This window comes from Lissotriton vulgaris, chromosome 1_1, assembly GCF_964263255.1.
Source record: "Lissotriton vulgaris chromosome 1_1, aLisVul1.2, whole genome shotgun sequence".
NCBI classification, from domain to species: domain Eukaryota; kingdom Metazoa; phylum Chordata; class Amphibia; order Caudata; family Salamandridae; genus Lissotriton; species Lissotriton vulgaris.
In genome coordinates this window covers 233,129,448-233,150,626 of record NC_141685.1, presented here as the reverse complement: position 1 = coordinate 233,150,626, position 21,179 = coordinate 233,129,448, and the positions used below count along the sequence as shown (strand labels likewise).

Below are 21,179 nucleotides of genomic sequence, written 5' to 3'. Positions count from 1 at the left end.
GATGAACACACCACAATATCACTCATATTCGAGTAGTAAACAGGCCAACCTGAACTGTAAAACATCCCATAAGTGGAGGTAAGGCATAAGTTAGGAGTGAACTGAACACTGTTATGGGCAATTGGACTTCAAATAAAGTGTGGAAGGCAGTAAGGTTACTTTTTTCATGTTATGCAGATTAAACACACAGGGGAATTAGCTCAAATGGTAGAGCGCTCGCTTAGCATGCGAAAGGTAGCGGGATCGATGCCTGCATTCTCCGTTATAAAATTTGCATACATTTTATTTTTAACTTGTCATTGCCAAGGTCATTGCAGAGTAAGAACAGAAAAATCACAAATGGCTTTCAAATATGGTCTCATTATAACAACTAAAGTGGTTTAATCAAAAAGGTTCAGGTATTCTTTAGCATGTGAGAGGAATTTGAATTCTTATGCAATCTCAAAATGAAGTTCTCACAACTTCCGTTTTCATTTTCTCTTATTTTTTTTGACACTCTGTCCTCTGAAGGATGTATAAATCTGGCTTTCCTTGCAAAACAAGAGTAGAGGAATATCCAGGATTTGATTTTCTTCACAAAAAGGGATTGGTCTGCATACTGTCTTAAGGAGGGAGCCCGGCTAGCTCAGTCGGTAGAGCATGAGACTCTTAATCTCAGGGTCGTGGGTTCGAGCCCCACGTTGGGCGAAAACGAGTAATTTTTGCCTGAATATTTCATTGACTCTCATAATATGGAGATTAATCTTGCATTAGACCTGCAATAACTCACAAAAATTGTCCAGGAATGGATTTCCTTCATAAAAAATGATTAGTCTGCATACAATCTTGAAGTGGGAGCCCGGCTAGCTCAGTCGGTAGACCATGAGACTCTTAATCTCAGGGTCGTGGGTTTGAGCCCCACATTAGGCGAATATGAGTAATTTTTGCTGGACTCTCATAATCTGGTGATTATTCTTGCATTAGACATGCAATAACTATCAAAAATGGTATCTCCCTTGGTTTCTCATTGGTGGGAAATTTAACTTCAAGATTAGGTAGGGTATGAGTCTAGATGAACACACCACAATATCACTCATATTCGAGTAGTAAACAGGCCAACCTGAACTGTAAAACATCCCATAAGTGGAGGTAAGGCATAAGTTAGGAGTGAACTGGACACTGTTATGGGCAATTGGACTTCAAATAAAGTGTGGAAGGCAGTGAGGTTACTTTTTTCATGTTATGCAGATTAAACACACAGGGGAATTAGCACAAATGGTAGAGCGCTCGCTTAGCATGCAAGAGGTAGCGGGATCGATGCCCGCATTCTCCATTATAAAATTTACATATATTTTATTTTTAACTTGTCATTGCCAAGGTCATTGCAGAGTAAGAACAGAAAAATCACAGATGGCTTTCAAATATGGTCTCATTATAACAACTAAAGTGGTTTAATCAAAAGGGTTCAGGTATTCTTTAGCATGTGAGAGGAATTTGAATTCTTATGCAATCTCAAAATGAAGTTCTCACAACTTCCATTTTCATTTTCTCTTATTTTTTTGACACTCTGTCCTCTGAAGGATGTATAAATCTGGCTTTCCTTGCAAAACAAGAGTAGAGGAATATCCAGGATTTGATTTTCTTCACAAAAAGGGATTGGTCTGCATACTGTCTTAAGGAGGGAGCCCGGCTAGCTCAGTCGGTAGACCATGAGACTCTTAATCTCAGGGTCGTGGGTTCGAGACCCACGTTGGGCGAATATGAGTAATTTTTGCTGGACTCTCATAATCTGGTGATTATTCTTGCATTAGACATGCAATAACTATCAAAAATGGTATCTCCCTTGGTTTCTCATTGGTGGGAAATTTAACTTCAAGATTAGGTAGGGTATGAGTCTTGATGAACACACCACAATATCACTCATATTCGAGTAGTAAACAGGCCAACCTGAACTGTAAAACATCCCATAAGTGGAGGTAAGGCATAAGTTAGGAGTGAACTGAACACTGTTATGGGCAATTGGACTTCAAATAAAGTGTGGAAGGCAGTAAGGTTACTTTTTTCATGTTATGCAGATTAAACACACAGGGGAATTAGCTCAAATGGTAGAGCGCTCGCTTAGCATGCGAAAGGTAGCGGGATCGATGCCCGCATTCTCTGTTATAAAATTTGCAAACATTTTATTTTTAACTTGTCATTGCCAAGGTCTTTGCAGAGTAAGAACAGAAAAATCACAAATGGCTTTCAAATATGGTCTCATTATAACAACTAAAGTGGTTTAATCAAAAGGGTTCAGGTATTCTTTAGCATGTGAGAGGAATTTGAATTCTTATGCAATCTCAAAATGAAGTTCTCACAACTTCCGCTTTCATTTTCTCTTATTTTTTTTGACACTCTGTCCTCTGAAGGATGTATAAATCTGGCTTTCCTTGCAAAACAAGAGTAGAGGAATATCCAGGATTTGATTTTCTTCACAAAAAGGGATTGGTCTGCATACTGTCTTAAGGAGGGAGCCCGGCTAGCTCAGTCGGTAGAGCATGAGACTCTTAATCTCAGGGTCGTGGGTTTGAGCCCCACGTTGGGCGAAAACGAGTAATTTTTGCCTGAATATTGCATTGACTCTCATAATATGGAGATTAATCTTGCATTAGACATGCAATAACTCCCCAAAATTGTCCAGGAATGGATTTCCTTCATAAAAAATGATTAGTCTGCATACCATCTTGAAGTGGGAGCCCGGCTAGCTCAGTCGGTAGAGCATGAGACTCTTAATCTCAGGGTCGGGAGTTCGAGCCCCACGTTGGGCGAAAATTAGTAATTTTTGCTGGACTCTCATAATCTGGTGATTATTCTTGCATTAGACATGCAATAACTATCAAAAATGGTATCTCCCTTGGTTTCTCATTGGTGGGAAATTTAACTTCAAGATTAGCTACGGTATGAGTCTAGATGAACACACCGCAATATCACTCATATTCGAGTAGTAAACAGGCCAACCTGAACTGTAAAACATCCCATAAGTGGAGGTAAGGCATAAGTTAGGAGTGAACTTAACACTGTTATGGGCAATTGGACTTCAAATAAAGTGTGAAAAGGCATTAAGGTTACTTTTTTCATGTTATGCAGATTAAACACACAGGGGAATTAGCTCAAATGGTAGAGCGCTCGCTTAGCATGCGAGAGGTAGCGGGATCGATGCCCGCATTCTCCATTATAAAATTTGCATACATTTTATTTTTAACTTGTCATTGCTAAGGTCATTGCAGAGTAAGAACAGAAAAATCTCAGATGGCTTTCAAATATGGTCTCATTATAACAACTAAAGTGGTTTAATCAAAAGGGTTCAGGTATTCTTTAGCATGTGAGACGAATTTGAATTCTTATGCAATCTCAAAATGAAGTTCTCACAACTTCCATTTTCATTTTCTCTTTTTTTTTGACACTCTGTCCTCTGAAGGATGTATAAATCTGGCTTTCCTTGCAAAACAAGAGTAGAGGAATATCCAGGATTTGATTTTCTTCACAAAAAGGGATTGGTCTGCATACTGTCTTAAGGAGGGAGCCCGGCTAGCTCAGTCGGTAGAGCATGAGACTCTTAATCTCAGGGTCGTGGGTTCAAGCCCCACGTTGGGCGAAAACGTGTAATTTTTGCCTGAATATTGCATTGACTCTCATAATATGGAGATTAATCTTGCATTAGACATGCAATAACTCCCAAAAATTGTCCATGAATGGATTTCCTTCATAAAAAATGATTAGTCTGCATACCATCTTGAAGTGGGAGCCCGGCTAGCTCAGTCAGTAGAGCATGATACTCTTAATCTCAGGGTCGGGGGTTTGAGCCCCACGTTGGGCGAAAATGAGTAATTTTTGCTGGATTATTGCATTGACTCTCATAATCTGGTGAATATTCTTGCATTAGACATGCAATAACTATCAAAAATGGTATCTCCCTTGGTTTCTCATTGGTGGGAAATTTAACTTCAAGATTAGCTAGGGTATGAGTCTAGATGAACACACCGCAATATCACTCATATTCGAGTAGTAAACAGGCCAACCTGAACTGTAAAACATCCCATAAGTGGAGGTAAGGCATAAATTAGAAGTGAACTTAACACTGTTATGGGCAATTGGACTTCAAATAAAGTGTGGAAGGCAGTAAGGTTACTTTTTTCATGTTATGCAGATTAAACACACAGGGGAATTAGCTCATATGGTAGAGCGCTCGCTTAGCATGCGAGAGGTAGCGGGATCGATGCCCGCATTCTCCATTATAACATTTGCATACATTTTATTTTTAACTTGTCATTGCTAAGGTCATTGCAGAGTAAGAACAGAAAAATCACAGATGGCTTTCAAATATGGTCTCATTATAACAACTAAAGTGGTTTAATCAAAAGGGTTCAGGTATTCTTTAGCATGTGAGAGGAATTTGAATTCTTATGCAATCTCAAAATGAAGTTCTCACAACTTCCATTTTTCATTTTCTCTTTTTTTTGACACTCTGTCCTCTGAAGGATGTATAAATCTGGCTTTCCTTGCAAAACAAGAGTAGAGGAATATCCAGGATTTGATTTTCTTCACAAAAAGGGATTGGTCTGCATACTGTCTTAAGGAGGGAGCCCGGCTAGCTCAGTCGGTAGAGCATGAGACTCTTAATCTCAGGGTCGTGGGTTCGAGCCCCACGTTGGGTGAAAACGTGTAATTTTTGCCTGAATATTGCATTGACTCTCATAATATGGAGATTAATCTTGCATTAGACATGCAATAACTCCCAAAAATTGTCCATGAATGGATTTCCTTCATAAAAAATGATTAGTCTGCATACCATCTTGAAGTGGGAGCCCGGCTAGCTCAGTCAGTAGAGCATGAGACTCTTAATCTCAGGGTCGTGGGTTCGAGACCCACGTTGGGCGAATATGAGTAATTTTTGCTGGACTCTCATAATCTGGTGATTATTCTTGCATTAGACATGCAATAACTATCAAAAATGGTATCTCCCTTGGTTTCTCATTGGTGGGAAATTTAACTTCAAGATTAGGTAGGGTATGAGTCTTGATGAACACACCACAATATCACTCATATTCGAGTAGTAAACAGGCCAACCTGAACTGTAAAACATCCCATAAGTGGAGGTAAGGCATAAGTTAGGAGTGAACTGAACACTGTTATGGGCAATTGGACTTCAAATAAAGTGTGGAAGGCAGTAAGGTTACTTTTTTCATGTTATGCAGATTAAACACACAGGGGAATTAGCTCAAATGGTAGAGCGCTCGCTTAGCATGCGAAAGGTAGCGGGATCGATGCCCGCATTCTCCGTTATAAAATTTGCATACATTTTATTTTTAACTTGTCATTGCCAAGGTCATTGCAGAGTAAGAACAGAAAAATCACAAATGGCTTTCAAATATGGTCTCATTATAACAACTAAAGTGGTTTAATCAAAAGGGTTCAGGTATTCTTTAGCATGTGAGAGGAATTTGAATTCTTATGCAATCTCAAAATGAAGTTCTCACAACTTCCGCTTTCATTTTCTCTTATTTTTTTTGACACTCTGTCCTCTGAAGGATGTATAAATCTGGCTTTCCTTGCAAAACAAGAGTAGAGGAATATCCAGGATTTGATTTTCTTCACAAAAAGGGATTGGTCTGCATACTGGCTTAAGGAGGGAGCCCGGCTAGCTCAGTCGGTAGAGCATGAGACTCTTAATCTCAGGGTCGTGAGTTTGAGCCCCACGTTGGGCGAAAACGAGTAATTTTTGCCTGAATATTGCATTGACTCTCATAATATGGAGATTAATCTTGCATTAGACATGCAATAATTCCCAAAAATTGTCCAGGAATGGATTTCCTTCATAAAAAATGATTAGTCTGCATACCATCTTGAAGTGGGAGCCCGGCTAGCTCAGTCGGTAGAGCATGAGACTCTTAATCTCAGGGTCGGGGGTTCGAGCCCCACGTTGGGCGAAAATTAGTAATTTTTGCTGGACTCTCATAATCTGGTGATTATTCTTGCATTAGACATGCAATAACTATCAAAAATGGTATCTCCCTTGGTTTCTCATTGGTGGGAAATTTAACTTCAAGATTAGCTACGGTATGAGTCTAGATGAACACACCGCAATATCACTCATATTCGAGTAGTAAACAGGCCAACCTGAACTGTAAAACATCCCATAAGTGGAGGTAAGGCATAAGTTAGGAGTGAACTTAACACTGTTATGGGCAATTGGACTTCAAATAAAGTGTGTAATGCAGTAAGGTTACTTTTTTCATGTTATGCGGATTAAACACACAGGGGAATTAGCTCAAATGGTAGAGCGCTCGCTTAGCATGCGAGAGGTAGCGGGATCGATGCCCGCATTCCCCATTATAAAATTTGCATACATTTTATTTTTAACTTGTCATTGCTAAGGTCATTGCAGAGTAAGAACAGAAAAATCACAGATGGCTTTCAAATATGGTCTCATTATAACAACTAAAGTGGTTTATTCAAAAGGGTTCAGGTATTCTTTAGCATGTGAGAGGAATTTGAATTCCTATGCAATCTCAAAATGAAGTTCTCACAACTTCCGTTATCATTTTCTCTTATTTTTTTTTACACTCTGTCCTCTGAAGGATGTATAAATCTGGCTTTCCTTGCAAAACAAGAGTAGAGGAATATCCAGGATTTGATTTTCTTCACAAAAAGGGATTGGTCTGCATACTGTCTTAAGGAGGGATCCCGGCTAGCTCAGTCGGTAGAGCATGAGACTCTTAATCTCAGGGTCGTGGGTTCGAGCCCCACGTTGGGCGAAAACGTGTAATTTTTGCCTGAATATTGCATTGACTCTCATAATATGGAGATTAATCTTGCATTAGACCTGCAATAACTCCCAAAAATTGTCCATGAATGGATTTCCTTCATAAAAAATGATTAGTCTGCATACCATCTTGAAGTGGGAGCCCGGCTAGCTCAGTCCGTAGAGCATGATACTCTTAATCTCAGGGTCGTGGGTTTGAGCCCCACGTTGGGCGAAAATGAGTAATTTTTGCTGGATTATTGCATTGACTCTCATAATCTGGTGAATATTCTTGCATTAGACATGCAATAACTATCAAAAATGGTATCTCCCTTGGTTTCTCATTGGTGGGAAATTTAACTTCAAGATTAGCTAGGGTATGAGTCTAGATGAACACACCGCAATATCACTCATATTCGAGTAGTAAACAGGCCAACCTGAACTGTAAAACATCCCATAAGTGGAGGTAAGGCATAAGTTAGGAGTGAACTTAACACTGTTATGGGCAATTGGACTTCAAATAAAGTGTGTAATGCAGTAAGGTTACTTTTTTCATGTTATGCGGATTAAACACACAGGGGAATTAGCTCAAATGGTAGAGCGCTCGCTTAGCATGCGAGAGGTAGCGGGATCGATGCCCGCATTCCCCATTATAAAATTTGCATACATTTTATTTTTAACTTGTCATTGCTAAGGTCATTGCAGAGTAAGAACAGAAAAATCACAGATGGCTTTCAAATATGGTCTCATTATAACAACTAAAGTGGTTTATTCAAAAGGGTTCAGGTATTCTTTAGCATGTGAGAGGAATTTGAATTCTTATGCAATCTCAAAATGAAGTTCTCACAACTTCCGTTATCATTTTCTCTTATTTTTTTTTACACTCTGTCCTCTGAAGGATGTATAAATCTGGCTTTCCTTGCAAAACAAGAGTAGAGGAATATCCAGGATTTGATTTTCTTCACAAAAAGGGATTGGTCTGCATACTGTCTTAAGGAGGGATCCCGGCTAGCTCAGTCGGTAGAGCATGAGACTCTTAATCTCAGGGTCGTGGGTTCGAGCCCCACGTTGGGCGAAAACGTGTAATTTTTGCCTGAATATTGCATTGACTCTCATAATATGGAGATTAATCTTGCATTAGACCTGCAATAACTCCCAAAAATTGTCCATGAATGGATTTCCTTCATAAAAAATGATTAGTCTGCATACCATCTTGAAGTGGGAGCCCGGCTAGCTCAGTCCGTAGAGCATGATACTCTTAATCTCAGGGTCGTGGGTTTGAGCCCCACGTTGGGCGAAAATGAGTAATTTTTGCTGGATTATTGCATTGACTCTCATAATCTGGTGAATATTCTTGCATTAGACATGCAATAACTATCAAAAATGGTATCTCCCTTGGTTTCTCATTGGTGGGAAATTTAACTTCAAGATTAGCTAGGGTATGAGTCTAGATGAACACACCGCAATATCACTCATATTCGAGTAGTAAACAGGCCAACCTGAACTGTAAAACATCCCATAAGTGGAGGTAAGGCATAAGTTAGGAGTGAACTTAACACTGTTATGGGCAATTGGACTTCAAATAAAGTGTGAAAAGGCAGTAAGGTTACTTTTTTCATGTTATGCAGATTAAACACACAGGGGAATTAGCTCAAATGGTAGAGCGCTCGCTTAGCATGCGAGAGGTAGCGGGATCGATGCCCGCATTCTCCATTATAAAATTTGCATACATTTTATTTTTAACTTGTCATTGCTAAGGTCATTGCAGAGTAAGAACAGAAAAATCTCAGATGGCTTTCAAATATGGTCTCAGTATAACAACTAAAGTGGTTTAATCAAAAGGGTTCAGGTATTCTTTAGCATGTGAGAGGAATTTGAATTCTTATGCAATCTCAAAATGAAGTTCTCACAACTTCCATTTTCATTTTCTCTTTTTTTTGACACTCTGTCCTCTGAAGGATGTATAAATCTGGCTTTCCTTGCAAAACAAGAGTAGAGGAATATCCAGGATTTGATTTTCTTCACAAAAAGGGATTGGTCTGCATACTGTCTTAAGGAGGGAGCCCGGCTAGCTCAGTCGGTAGAGCATGAGACTCTTAATCTCAGGGTCGTGGGTTCGAGCCCCACGTTGGGCGAAAACAAGTAATTTTTGCCTGAATATTGCATTGACTCTCATAATATGGAGATTAATCTTGCATTAGACATGCAATAACTCCCAAAAATTGTCCATGAATGGATTTCCTTCATAAAAAATGATTAGTCTGCATACCATCTTGAAGTGGGAGCCCGGCTAGCTCAGTCAGTAGAGCATGATACTCTTAATCTCAGGGTCGGGGGTTTGAGCCCCACGTTGGGCGAAAATGAGTAATTTTTGCTGGATTATTGCATTGACTCTCATAATCTGGTGAATATTCTTGCATTAGACATGCAATAACTATCAAAAATGGTATCTCCCTTGGTTTCTCATTGGTGGGAAATTTAACTTCAAGATTAGCTAGGGTATGAGTCTAGATGAACACACCGCAATATCACTCATATTCGAGTAGTAAACAGGCCAACCTGAACTGTAAAACATCCCATAAGTGGAGGTAAGGCATAAATTAGAAGTGAACTTAACACTGTTATGGGCAATTGGACTTCAAATAAAGTGTGGAAGGCAGTAAGGTTACTTTTTTCATGTTATGCAGATTAAACACACAGGGGAATTAGCTCATATGGTAGAGCGCTCGCTTAGCATGCGAGAGGTAGCGGGATCGATGCCCGCATTCTCCATTATAAAATTTGCATACATTTTATTTTTAACTTGTCATTGCTAAGGTCATTGCAGAGTAAGAACAGAAAAATCACAGATGGCTTTCAAATATGGTCTCATTATAACAACTAAAGTGGTTTAATCAAAAGGGTTCAGGTATTCTTTAGCATGTGAGAGGAATTTGAATTCTTATGCAATCTCAAAATGAAGTTCTCACAACTTCCATTTTCATTTTCTCTTTTTTTTGACACTCTGTCCTCTGAAGGATGTATAAATCTGGCTTTCCTTGCAAAACAAGAGTAGAGGAATATCCAGGATTTGATTTTCTTCACAAAAAGGGATTGGTCTGCATACTGTCTTAAGGAGGGAGCCCGGCTAGCTCAGTCGGTAGAGCATGAGACTCTTAATCTCAGGGTCGTGGGTTCGAGCCCCACGTTGGGTGAAAACGTGTAATTTTTGCCTGAATATTGCATTGACTCTCATAATATGGAGATTAATCTTGCATTAGACATGCAATAACTCCCAAAAATTGTCCATGAATGGATTTCCTTCATAAAAAATGATTAGTCTGCATACCATCTTGAAGTGGGAGCCCGGCTAGCTCAGTCAGTAGAGCATGAGACTCTTAATCTCAGGGTCGTGGGTTCGAGACCCACGTTGGGCGAATATGAGTAATTTTTGCTGGACTCTCATAATCTGGTGATTATTCTTGCATTAGACATGCAATAACTATCAAAAATGGTATCTCCCTTGGTTTCTCATTGGTGGGAAATTTAACTTCAAGATTAGGTAGGGTATGAGTCTTGATGAACACACCACAATATCACTCATATTCGAGTAGTAAACAGGCCAACCTGAACTGTAAAACATCCCATAAGTGGAGGTAAGGCATAAGTTAGGAGTGAACTGAACACTGTTATGGGCAATTGGACTTCAAATAAAGTGTGGAAGGCAGTAAGGTTACTTTTTTCATGTTATGCAGATTAAACACACAGGGGAATTAGCTCAAATGGTAGAGCGCTCGCTTATCATGCGAAAGGTAGCGGGATCGATGCCCGCATTCTCCGTTATAAAATTTGCATACATTTTATTTTTAACTTGTCATTGCCAAGGTCATTGCAGAGTAAGAACAGAAAAATCACAAATGGCTTTCAAATATGGTCTCATTATAACAACTAAAGTGGTTTAATCAAAAGGGTTCAGGTATTCTTTAGCATGTGAGAGGAATTTGAATTCTTATGCAATCTCAAAATGAAGTTCTCACAACTTCCGCTTTCATTTTCTCTTATTTTTTTTGACACTCTGTCCTCTGAAGGATGTATAAATCTGGCTTTCCTTGCAAAACAAGAGTAGAGGAATATCCAGGATTTGATTTTCTTCACAAAAAGGGATTGGTCTGCATACTGGCTTAAGGAGGGAGCCCGGCTAGCTCAGTCGGTAGAGCATGAGACTCTTAATCTCAGGGTCGTGAGTTTGAGCCCCACGTTGGGCGAAAACGAGTAATTTTTGCCTGAATATTGCATTGACTCTCATAATATGGAGATTAATCTTGCATTAGACATGCAATAACTCCCAAAAATTGTCCAGGAATGGATTTCCTTCATAAAAAATGATTAGTCTGCATACCATCTTGAAGTGGGAGCCCGGCTAGCTCAGTCGGTAGAGCATGAGACTCTTAATCTCAGGGTCGGGGGTTCGAGCCCCACGTTGGGCGAAAATTAGTAATTTTTGCTGGACTCTCATAATCTGGTGATTATTCTTGCATTAGACATGCAATAACTATCAAAAATGGTATCTCCCTTGGTTTCTCATTGGTGGGAAATTTAACTTCAAGATTAGCTACGGTATGAGTCTAGATGAACACACCGCAATATCACTCATATTCGAGTAGTAAACAGGCCAACCTGAACTGTAAAACATCCCATAAGTGGAGGTAAGGCATAAGTTAGGAGTGAACTTAACACTGTTATGGGCAATTGGACTTCAAATAAAGTGTGTAATGCAGTAAGGTTACTTTTTTCATGTTATTCGGATTAAACACACAGGGGAATTAGCTCAAATGGTAGAGCGCTCGCTTAGCATGCGAGAGGTAGCGGGATCGATGCCCGCATTCCCCATTATAAAATTTGCATACATTTTATTTTTAACTTGTCATTGCTAAGGTCATTGCAGAGTAAGAACAGAAAAATCACAGATGGCTTTCAAATATGGTCTCATTATAACAACTAAAGTGGTTTATTCAAAAGGGTTCAGGTATTCTTTAGCATGTGAGAGGAATTTGAATTCCTATGCAATCTCAAAATGAAGTTCTCACAACTTCCGTTATCATTTTCTCTTATTTTTTTTTACACTCTGTCCTCTGAAGGATGTATAAATCTGGCTTTCCTTGCAAAACAAGAGTAGAGGAATATCCAGGATTTGATTTTCTTCACAAAAAGGGATTGGTCTGCATACTGTCTTAAGGAGGGATCCCGGCTAGCTCAGTCGGTAGAGCATGAGACTCTTAATCTCAGGGTCGTGGGTTCGAGCCCCACGTTGGGCGAAAACGTGTAATTTTTGCCTGAATATTGCATTGACTCTCATAATATGGAGATTAATCTTGCCTTAGACCTGCAATAACTCCCAAAAATTGTCCATGAATGGATTTCCTTCATAAAAAATGATTAGTCTGCATACCATCTTGAAGTGGGAGCCCGGCTAGCTCAGTCCGTAGAGCATGATACTCTTAATCTCAGGGTCGTGGGTTTGAGCCCCACGTTGGGCGAAAATGAGTAATTTTTGCTGGATTATTGCATTGACTCTCATAATCTGGTGAATATTCTTGCATTAGACATGCAATAACTATCAAAAATGGTATCTCCCTTGGTTTCTCATTGGTGGGAAATTTAACTTCAAGATTAGCTAGGGTATGAGTCTAGATGAACACACCGCAATATCACTCATATTCGAGTAGTAAACAGGCCAACCTGAACTGTAAAACATCCCATAAGTGGAGGTAAGGCATAAGTTAGGAGTGAACTTAACACTGTTATGGGCAATTGGACTTCAAATAAAGTGTGTAATGCAGTAAGGTTACTTTTTTCATGTTATGCGGATTAAACACACAGGGGAATTAGCTCAAATGGTAGAGCGCTCGCTTAGCATGCGAGAGGTAGCGGGATCGATGCCCGCATTCCCCATTATAAAATTTGCATACATTTTATTTTTAACTTGTCATTGCTAAGGTCATTGCAGAGTAAGAACAGAAAAATCACAGATGGCTTTCAAATATGGTCTCATTATAACAACTAAAGTGGTTTATTCAAAAGGGTTCAGGTATTCTTTAGCATGTGAGAGGAATTTGAATTCTTATGCAATCTCAAAATGAAGTTCTCACAACTTCCGTTATCATTTTCTCTTATTTTTTTTTACACTCTGTCCTCTGAAGGATGTATAAATCTGGCTTTCCTTGCAAAACAAGAGTAGAGGAATATCCAGGATTTGATTTTCTTCACAAAAAGGGATTGGTCTGCATACTGTCTTAAGGAGGGATCCCGGCTAGCTCAGTCGGTAGAGCATGAGACTCTTAATCTCAGGGTCGTGGGTTCGAGCCCCACGTTGGGCGAAAACGTGTAATTTTTGCCTGAATATTGCATTGACTCTCATAATATGGAGATTAATCTTGCATTAGACCTGCAATAACTCCCAAAAATTGTCCATGAATGGATTTCCTTCATAAAAAATGATTAGTCTGCATACCATCTTGAAGTGGGAGCCCGGCTAGCTCAGTCCGTAGAGCATGATACTCTTAATCTCAGGGTCGTGGGTTTGAGCCCCACGTTGGGCGAAAATGAGTAATTTTTGCTGGATTATTGCATTGACTCTCATAATCTGGTGAATATTCTTGCATTAGACATGCAATAACTATCAAAAATGGTATCTCCCTTGGTTTCTCATTGGTGGGAAATTTAACTTCAAGATTAGCTAGGGTATGAGTCTAGATGAACACACCGCAATATCACTCATATTCGAGTAGTAAACAGGCCAACCTGAACTGTAAAACATCCCATAAGTGGAGGTAAGGCATAAGTTAGGAGTGAACTTAACACTGTTATGGGCAATTGGACTTCAAATAAAGTGTGAAAAGGCAGTAAGGTTACTTTTTTCATGTTATGCAGATTAAACACACAGGGGAATTAGCTCAAATGGTAGAGCGCTCGCTTAGCATGCGAGAGGTAGCGGGATCGATGCCCGCATTCTCCATTATAAAATTTGCATACATTTTATTTTTAACTTGTCATTGCTAAGGTCATTGCAGAGTAAGAACAGAAAAATCTCAGATGGCTTTCAAATATGGTCTCAGTATAACAACTAAAGTGGTTTAATCAAAAGGGTTCAGGTATTCTTTAGCATGTGAGAGGAATTTGAATTCTTATGCAATCTCAAAATGAAGTTCTCACAACTTCCATTTTCATTTTCTCTTTTTTTTGACACTCTGTCCTCTGAAGGATGTATAAATCTGGCTTTCCTTGCAAAACAAGAGTAGAGGAATATCCAGGATTTGATTTTCTTCACAAAAAGGGATTGGTCTGCATACTGTCTTAAGGAGGGAGCCCGGCTAGCTCAGTCGGTAGAGCATGAGACTCTTAATCTCAGGGTCGTGGGTTCGAGCCCCACGTTGGGCGAAAACAAGTAATTTTTGCCTGAATATTGCATTGACTCTCATAATATGGAGATTAATCTTGCATTAGACATGCAATAACTCCCAAAAATTGTCCATGAATGGATTTCCTTCATAAAAAATGATTAGTCTGCATACCATCTTGAAGTGGGAGCCCGGCTAGCTCAGTCAGTAGAGCATGATACTCTTAATCTCAGGGTCGTGGGTTTGAGCCCCACGTTGGGCGAAAATGAGTAATTTTTGCTGGATTATTGCATTGACTCTCATAATCTGGTGAATATTCTTGCATTAGACATGCAATAACTATCAAAAATGGTATCTCCCTTGGTTTCTCATTGGTGGGAAATTTAACTTCAAGATTAGCTAGGGTATGAGTCTAGATGAACACACCGCAATATCACTCATATTCGAGTAGTAAACAGGCCAACCTGAACTGTAAAACATCCCATAAGTGGAGGTAAGGCATAAGTTAGGAGTGAACTTAACACTGTTATGGGCAATTGGACTTCAAATAAAGTGTGGAAGGCAGTAAGGTTACTTTTTTCATGTTATGCAGATTAAACACACAGGGGAATTAGCTCAAATGGTAGAGTGCTCGCTTAGCATGCGAGAGGTAGCGGGATCGATGCCCGCATTCTCCATTATAAAATTTGCATACATTTTATTTTTAACTTGTCATTGCTAAGGTCATTGCAGAGTAAGAACAGAAAAATCACAGATGGCTTTCAAATATGGTCTCATTATAACAACTAAAGTGGTTTAATCAAAAGGGTTCAGGTATTCTTTAGCATGTGAGAGGAATTTGAATTCTTATGCAATCTCAAAATGAAGTTCTCACAACTTCCGTTTTCATTTTCTCTTATTTTTTTTGACACTATGTCCTCTGAAGGATGTATAAATCTGGCTTTCCTTGCAAAACAAGAGTAGAGGAATATCCAGGATTTGATTTTCTTCACAAAAAGGGATTGGTCTGCATACTGTCTTAAGGAGGGAGCACGGCTAGCTCAGTCGGTAGAGCATGAGACTCTTAATCTCAGGGTCGTGAGGTCGAGCCCCACGTTGGGCGAAAACAAGTAATTTTTGCCTGAATATTGCATTGACTCTCATATTATGGAGATTAATCTTGCATTAGACATGCAATAACTCCCAAAAATTGTCCATGAATGGATTTCCTTCATAAAAAATGATTAGTCTGCATACCATCTTGAAGTGGGAGCCCGGCTAGCTCAGTCAGTAGAGCATGATACTCTTAATCTCAGGGTTGTGGGTTTGAGCCCCACGTTGGGCGAAAATGAGTCATTTTTGCTGGATTATTGCATTGACTCTCATAATCTGGTGAATATTCTTGCATTAGACATGCAATAACTATCAAAAATGGTATCTCCCTTGGTTTCTCATTGGTGGGAAATTTAACTTCAAGATTAGCTAGGGTATGAGTCTAGATGAACACACCGCAATATCACTCATATTCGAGTAGTAAACAGGCCAACCTGAACTGTAAAACATCCCATAAGTGGAGGTAAGGCATAAGTTAGGAGTGAACTTAACACTGTTATGGGCAATTGGACTTCAAATAAAGTGTGAAAAGGCAGTAAGGTTACTTTTTTCATGTTATGCAGATTAAACACACAGGGGAATTAGCTCAAATGGTAGAGCGCTCGCTTAGCATGCGAGAGGTAGCGGGATCGATGCCCGCATTCTCCATTATAAAATTTGCATACATTTTATTTTTAACTTGTCATTGCTAAGGTCATTGCAGAGTAAGAACAGAAAAATCTCAGATGGCTTTCAAATATGGTCTCATTATAACAACTAAAGTGGTTTAATCAAAAGGGTTCAGGTATTCTTTAGCATGTGAGAGGAATTTGAATTCTTATGCAATCTCAAAATGAAGTTCTCACAACTTCCATTTTCATTTTCTCTTTTTTTTGACACTCTGTCCTCTGAAGGATGTATAAATCTGGCTTTCCTTGCAAAACAAGAGTAGAGGAATATCCAGGATTTGATTTTCTTCACAAAAAGGGATTGGTCTGCATACTGTCTTAAGGAGGGAGCCCGGCTAGCTCAGTCGGTAGAGCATGAGACTCTTAATCTCAGGGTCGTGGGTTCGAGCCCCACGTTGGGCGAAAACAAGTAATTTTTGCCTGAATATTGCATTGACTCTCATAATATGGAGATTAATCTTGCATTAGACATGCAATAACTCCCAAAAATTGTCCATGAATGGATTTCCTTCATAAAAAATGATTAGTCTGCATACCATCTTGAAGTGGGAGCCCGGCTAGCTCAGTCAGTAGAGCATGATACTCTTAATCTCAGGGTCGTGGGTTTGAGCCCCACGTTGGGCGAAAATGAGTAATTTTTGCTGGATTATTGCATTGACTCTCATAATCTGGTGAATATTCTTGCATTAGACATGCAATAACTATCAAAAATGGTATCTCCCTTGGTTTCTCATTGGTGGGAAATTTAACTTCAAGATTAGCTAGGGTATGAGTCTAGATGAACACACCGCAATATCACTCATATTCGAGTAGTAAACAGGCCAACCTGAACTGTAAAACATCCCATAAGTGGAGGTAAGGCATAAGTTAGGAGTGAACTTAACACTGTTATGGGCAATTGGACTTCAAATAAAGTGTGGAAGGCAGTAAGGTTACTTTTTTCATGTTATGCAGATTAAACACACAGGGGAATTAGCTCAAATGGTAGAGCGCTCGCTTAGCATGCGAGAGGTAGCGGGATCGATGCCCGCATTCTCCATTATAAAATTTGCATACATTTTATTTTTAACTTGTCATTGCTAAGGTCATTGCAGAGTAAGAACAGAAAAATCACAGATGGCTTTCAAATATGGTCTCATTATAACAACTAAAGTGGTTTAATCAAAAGGGTTCAGGTATTCTTTAGCATGTGAGAGGAATTTGAATTCTTATGCAATCTCAAAATGAAGTTCTCACAACTTCCATTTTCATTTTCTCTTTTTTTTGACACTCTGTCCTCTGAAGGATGTATAAATCTGGCTTTCCTTGCAAAACAAGAGTAGAGGAATATCCAGGATTTGATTTTCTTCACAAAAAGGGATTGGTCTGCATACTGTCTTAAGGAGGGAGCCCGGCTAGCTCAGTCGGTAGAGCATGAGACTCTTAATCTCAGGGTCGTGGGTTCGAGCCCCACGTTGGGCGAAAACGTGTAATTTTTGCCTGAATATTGCATTGACTCTCATAATATGGAGATTAATCTTGCATTAGACATGCAATAACTCCCAAAAATTGTCCATGAATGGATTTCCTTCATAAAAAATGATTAGTCTGCATACCATCTTGAAGTGGGAGCCCGGCTAGCTCAGTCAGTAGAGCATGATACTCTTAATCTCAGGGTCGTGGGTTTGAGCCCCACGTTGGGCGAAAATGAGTAATTTTTGCTGGATTATTGCATTGACTCTCATAATCTGGTGAATATTCTTGCATTAGACATGCAATAACTATCAAAAATGGTATCTCCCTTGGTTTCTCATTGGTGGGAAATTTAACTTCAAGATTAGCTAGGGTATGAGTCTAGATGAACACACCGCAATATCACTCATATTCGAGTAGTAAACAGGCCAACCTGAACTGTAAAACATCCCATAAGTGGAGGTAAGGCATAAGTTAGGAGTGAACTTAACACTGTTATGGGCAATTGGACTTCAAATAAAGTGTGGAAGGCAGTAAGGTTACTTTTTTCATGTTATGCAGATTAAACACACAGGGGAATTAGCTCAAATTGTAGAGCGCTCGCTTAGCATGCGAGAGGTAGCGGGATCGATGCCCGCATTCTCCATTATAAAATTTGCATACATTTTATTTTTAACTTGTCATTGCTAAGGTCATTGCAGAGTAAGAACAGAAAAATCACAGATGGCTTTCAAATATGGTCTCATTATAACAACTAAAGTGGTTTAATCAAAAGGGTTCAGGTATTCTTTAGCATGTGAGAGGAATTTGAATTCTTATGCAATCTCAAAATGAAGTTCTCACAACTTCCGTTTTCATTTTCTCTTATTTTTTTTGACACTATGTCCTCTGAAGGATGTATAAATCTGGCTTTCCTTGCAAAACAAGAGTAGAGGAATATCCAGGATTTGATTTTCTTCACAAAAAGGGATTGGTCTGCATACTGTCTTAAGGAGGGAGCACGGCTAGCTCAGTCGGTAGAGCATGAGACTCTTAATCTCAGGGTCGTGGGTTCGAGCCCCACGTTGGGCGAAAACAAGTAATTTTTGCCTGAATATTGCATTGACTCTCATAATATGGAGATTAATCTTGCATTAGACATGCAATAACTCCCAAAAATTCTCCATGAATGGATTTCCTTCATAAAAAATGATTAGTCTGCATACCATCTTGAAGTGGGAGCCCGGCTAGCTCAGTCAGTAGAGCATGATACTCTTAATCTCAGGGTTGTGGGTTTGAGCCCCACGTTGGGCGAAAATGAGTCATTATTGCATTGACTCTCATAATCTGGTGAATATTCTTGCATTAGACATGCAATAACTATCAAAAATGGTATCTCCCTTGGTTTCTCATTGGTGGGAAATTTAACTTCAAGATTAGCTAGGGTATGAGTCTAGATGAACACACCGCAATATCACTCATATTCGAGTAGTAAACAGGCCAACCTGAACTGTAAAACATCCCATAAGTGGAGGTAAGGCATAAGTTAGGAGTGAACTTAACACTGTTATGGGCAATTGGACTTCAAATAAAGTGTGGAAGGCAGTAAGGTTACTTTTTTCATGTTATGCAGATTAAACACACAGGGGAATTAGCTCAAATGGTAGAGCGCTCGCTTAGCATGCGAGAGGTAGCGGGATCGATGCCCGCATTCTCCATTATAAAATTTGCATACATTTTATTTTTAACTTGTCATTGCTAAGGTCATTGCAGAGTAAGAACAGAAAAATCACAGATGGCTTTCAAATATGGTCTCATTATAACAACTAAAGTGGTTTAATCAAAAGGGTTCAGGTATTCTTTAGCATGTGAGAGGAATTTGAATTCTTATGCAATCTCAAAATGAAGTTCTCACAACTTCCATTTTCATTTTCTCTTTTTTTTTGACACTCTGTCCTCTGAAGGATGTATAAATCTGGCTTTCCCTGCAAAACAAGAGTAGAGGAATATCCAGGATTTGATTTTCTTCACAAAAAGGGATTGGTCTGCATACTGTCTTAAGGAGGGAGCACGGCTAGCTCAGTCGGTAGAGCATGAGACTCTTAATCTCAGGGTCGTGGGTTCGAGCCCCACGTTGGGCGAAAACGAGTAATTTTTGCCTGAATATTGCATTGACTCTCATAATATGGAGATTAATCTTGCATTAGACATGCAATAACTCCCAAAAATTGTCCAGGAATGGATTTCCTTCATAAAAAATTATTAGTCTGCATACCATCCTGAAGTGGGAGCCCGGCTAGCTCAGTCGGTAGAGCATGAGACTCTTAATCTCAGTGTCGGGGGTTTGAGCCCCACATTGGGCGAAAATGAGTAATTTTTGCTGGACTATCATAATCTGGTGATTATTCTTGCATTAGACATGCAATAACTATCATAAATGGTATCTCCCTTGGTTTCTCATTGGTGGGAAATTTAACTTCAAGATTAGGTAGGGTATGAGTCTAGATGAACACACCACAATATCACTCATATTCGAGTAGTAAACAGGCCAACCTGAACTGTAAAACATCCCATAAGTGGAGGTAAGGCATAAGTTAGGAGTGAACTTAACACTGTTATGGGCAATTGGACTTCAAATAAAGTGTGGAAGGCAGTACGGTTACTTTTTTCATGTTATGCAGATTAAACACACAGGGGAATTAGCTCAAATGGTAGAGCGCTCGCTTAGCATGCGAGAGGTAGGCGGATCGATGCCCGCATTCTCCATTATAAAATTTGCATACATTTTATTTTTAACTTGACATTGCTAAGGTCATTGCAGAGTAAGAACAGAAAAATCACAGATGGCTTTCAAATATGGTCTCATTATAACAACTAAAGTGGTTTAATCAAAAGGGTTCAGGTATTCTTTAGCATGTGAGAGGAATTTGAATTCTTATGCAATCTCAAAATGAAGTTCTCACAACTTCCGTTTTCATTTTCTCTTATTTGTTTTGACACTCTGTCCTCTGAAGGATGTATAAATCTGGCTTTCCTTGCAAAACAAGAGTAGAGGAATATCTAGGATTTGATTTTCTTCACAAAAAGGGATTGGTCTGCATACTGTCTTAAGGAGGGAGCCCGGCTAGCTCAGTCGGTAGAGCATGAGACTCTTAATCTCAGGGTCGTGGGTTCGAGCCCCACGTTGGCCGAAAACGAGTAATTTTTGCCTGAATATTGCATTGACTCTCATAATATGGAGATTAATCTTGCATTAGACATGCAATAACTCCCAAAAATTGTCCATGAATGGATTTCCTTCATAAAAAATGATTAGTCTGCATACCATCTTGAAGTGGGAGCCCGGCTAGCTCAGTCAGTAGAGCATGATACTCTTAATCTCAGGGTCGTGGGTTTGAGCCCCACGTTGGGCGAAAATGAGTAATTTTTGCTGGATTATTGCATTGACTCTCATAATCTGGTGAATATTCTTGCATTAGACATGCAATAACTATCAAAAATGGTATCTCCCTTGGTATCTCATTGGTGGGAAATTTAACTTCAAGATTAGCTAGGGTATGAGTCTAGATGAACACACCGCAATATCACTCATATTCGAGTAGTAAACAGGCCAACCTGAACTGTAAAACATCCCATAAGTGGAGGTAAGGCATACGTTAGGAGTGAACTTAACACTGTTATGGGCAATTGGACTTCAAATAAAGTGTGGAAGGCAGTAAGGTTACTTTTTTCATGTTATGCAGATTAAACACACAGGGGAATTAGCTCAAGTGGTAGAGCGCTCGCTTAGCATGCGAGAGGTAGCGGGATCGATGCCCGCATTCTCCATTATAAAATTTGCATACATTTTAT

General features: G+C 39.4%; 16 non-coding genes across 16 annotated transcripts; all 16 read left to right on the top strand.

The window, feature by feature from the left end:
* Positions 1-614: 614 nt before the first annotated feature.
* Positions 615-687, top strand: TRNAK-CUU (transfer RNA lysine (anticodon CUU)). Its single transcript has one exon. It is a non-coding gene; the product is annotated as a tRNA-Lys (tRNA).
* Positions 688-3,117: 2,430 nt separating this feature from the next.
* Positions 3,118-3,190, top strand: TRNAA-AGC (transfer RNA alanine (anticodon AGC)). Its single transcript has one exon. It is a non-coding gene; the product is annotated as a tRNA-Ala (tRNA).
* Positions 3,191-6,275: 3,085 nt separating this feature from the next.
* Positions 6,276-6,348, top strand: TRNAA-AGC (transfer RNA alanine (anticodon AGC)). The gene has a single exon. It is a non-coding gene; the product is annotated as a tRNA-Ala (tRNA).
* Positions 6,349-7,337: 989 nt separating this feature from the next.
* On the top strand, positions 7,338-7,410 carry TRNAA-AGC (transfer RNA alanine (anticodon AGC)). The gene has a single exon. It is a non-coding gene; the product is annotated as a tRNA-Ala (tRNA).
* Positions 7,411-8,400: 990 nt separating this feature from the next.
* On the top strand, positions 8,401-8,473 carry TRNAA-AGC (transfer RNA alanine (anticodon AGC)). The gene has a single exon. It is a non-coding gene; the product is annotated as a tRNA-Ala (tRNA).
* Positions 8,474-8,822: 349 nt separating this feature from the next.
* Positions 8,823-8,895, top strand: TRNAK-CUU (transfer RNA lysine (anticodon CUU)). The gene has a single exon. It is a non-coding gene; the product is annotated as a tRNA-Lys (tRNA).
* Positions 8,896-11,556: 2,661 nt separating this feature from the next.
* TRNAA-AGC (transfer RNA alanine (anticodon AGC)) lies at positions 11,557-11,629 on the top strand. The gene has a single exon. It is a non-coding gene; the product is annotated as a tRNA-Ala (tRNA).
* Positions 11,630-12,618: 989 nt separating this feature from the next.
* On the top strand, positions 12,619-12,691 carry TRNAA-AGC (transfer RNA alanine (anticodon AGC)). The gene has a single exon. It is a non-coding gene; the product is annotated as a tRNA-Ala (tRNA).
* Positions 12,692-13,681: 990 nt separating this feature from the next.
* On the top strand, positions 13,682-13,754 carry TRNAA-AGC (transfer RNA alanine (anticodon AGC)). Its single transcript has one exon. It is a non-coding gene; the product is annotated as a tRNA-Ala (tRNA).
* Positions 13,755-14,103: 349 nt separating this feature from the next.
* TRNAK-CUU (transfer RNA lysine (anticodon CUU)) lies at positions 14,104-14,176 on the top strand. The gene has a single exon. It is a non-coding gene; the product is annotated as a tRNA-Lys (tRNA).
* Positions 14,177-15,803: 1,627 nt separating this feature from the next.
* On the top strand, positions 15,804-15,876 carry TRNAA-AGC (transfer RNA alanine (anticodon AGC)). Its single transcript has one exon. It is a non-coding gene; the product is annotated as a tRNA-Ala (tRNA).
* A 349-nt stretch (positions 15,877-16,225) lies between these two features.
* On the top strand, positions 16,226-16,298 carry TRNAK-CUU (transfer RNA lysine (anticodon CUU)). Its single transcript has one exon. It is a non-coding gene; the product is annotated as a tRNA-Lys (tRNA).
* Positions 16,299-16,862: 564 nt separating this feature from the next.
* Positions 16,863-16,935, top strand: TRNAA-AGC (transfer RNA alanine (anticodon AGC)). The gene has a single exon. It is a non-coding gene; the product is annotated as a tRNA-Ala (tRNA).
* A 349-nt stretch (positions 16,936-17,284) lies between these two features.
* Positions 17,285-17,357, top strand: TRNAK-CUU (transfer RNA lysine (anticodon CUU)). The gene has a single exon. It is a non-coding gene; the product is annotated as a tRNA-Lys (tRNA).
* Positions 17,358-18,972: 1,615 nt separating this feature from the next.
* Positions 18,973-19,045, top strand: TRNAA-AGC (transfer RNA alanine (anticodon AGC)). Its single transcript has one exon. It is a non-coding gene; the product is annotated as a tRNA-Ala (tRNA).
* Positions 19,046-21,082: 2,037 nt separating this feature from the next.
* TRNAA-AGC (transfer RNA alanine (anticodon AGC)) lies at positions 21,083-21,155 on the top strand. Its single transcript has one exon. It is a non-coding gene; the product is annotated as a tRNA-Ala (tRNA).
* Positions 21,156-21,179: the final 24 nt, after the last annotated feature.